Genomic DNA, 868 nt, shown 5'->3' with positions numbered 1-868 from the left:
CTTACAGCACCTGGTGTTCCCAGGCGGTCTCATCAAGTACCCCAGCCAGGCCCGACCCTGCGCCCAGCTTCTGAGATCAGACGAGATCAGGCGTACTCAGGCAGTGTGGTCGTAGCGAGAAACTTTCTCTCGGTGCACTATATAAAAGTCAAAGTGAGTGTGATTAACAGCTGTTGCATTTTCACCATGTAGATAAGTATCTTTGTGTCACTCAAAAGTGGAAGAAATTGCATATACTGCAGCCATAATTTGTAGCACAGATTGTTGGGTGAAATACAAACTAATCTTGCTTACTTATTTCAAAGCGAGGGCATATTTCAGCCTTGTGGGAAGAAACGGACAGAGTTGACAAAAGCTTACAGCACCTGGTATTCCCAGGCGGTCTCCCATCAAGTACTAACCAGGCCCGACCCTGCTTAGCTTCTGAGATCAGACGAGATCAGGCGTACTCAGGCAGTGTGGTCGTAAGTGAGAAACTAACTCTCGATGCACTATATAAAGTCAAAGTGATTGTGATTAACTGTTGCATTTTCACCATGTAGATAAGTATCTTTGTGTCACTCAAAAGTGGAAGAAATTGCATATACTGCAGCCATAATTTGTAGCACAGATTGTTGGGTGAAATACAAACTAATCTTGCTTACTTATTTTCAAAGCGAGGGCACATATTTCAGCCTTGTGGAAGAAACGGACAGAGTTGACAAAAAAGCTTACAGCACCTGGTATTCCCAGGCGGTCTCCCATCCAAGTACTAACCAGGCCCGACCCTGCTTAGCTTCTGAGATCAGACGAGATCAGGCGTACTCAGGCGGTGTGGTCGTAAGCGCGAAATTATCTCTCGGCGCACTATATATAAAGTCAAAGTGAG

General features: G+C 45.3%; 1 non-coding gene and 1 pseudogene across 1 annotated transcript; both read right to left on the bottom strand.

Moving 5' to 3' along the window:
• Positions 1-353: 353 nt before the first annotated feature.
• Positions 354-470, bottom strand: LOC127921151 (uncharacterized; annotated as a pseudogene).
• A 237-nt stretch (positions 471-707) lies between these two features.
• On the bottom strand, positions 708-825 carry LOC127921150 (5S ribosomal RNA). The gene has a single exon (XR_008108302.1). It is a non-coding gene; the product is annotated as a 5S ribosomal RNA (ribosomal RNA).
• Between the last annotated feature and the right edge of the window lie 43 nt (positions 826-868).

The sequence above is a fragment of the Oncorhynchus keta genome, unplaced genomic scaffold (genome assembly GCF_023373465.1).
Source record: "Oncorhynchus keta strain PuntledgeMale-10-30-2019 unplaced genomic scaffold, Oket_V2 Un_contig_21531_pilon_pilon, whole genome shotgun sequence".
Classification (NCBI taxonomy): domain Eukaryota; kingdom Metazoa; phylum Chordata; class Actinopteri; order Salmoniformes; family Salmonidae; genus Oncorhynchus; species Oncorhynchus keta.
This window is presented reverse-complemented; position numbering and strand designations above follow the sequence as displayed.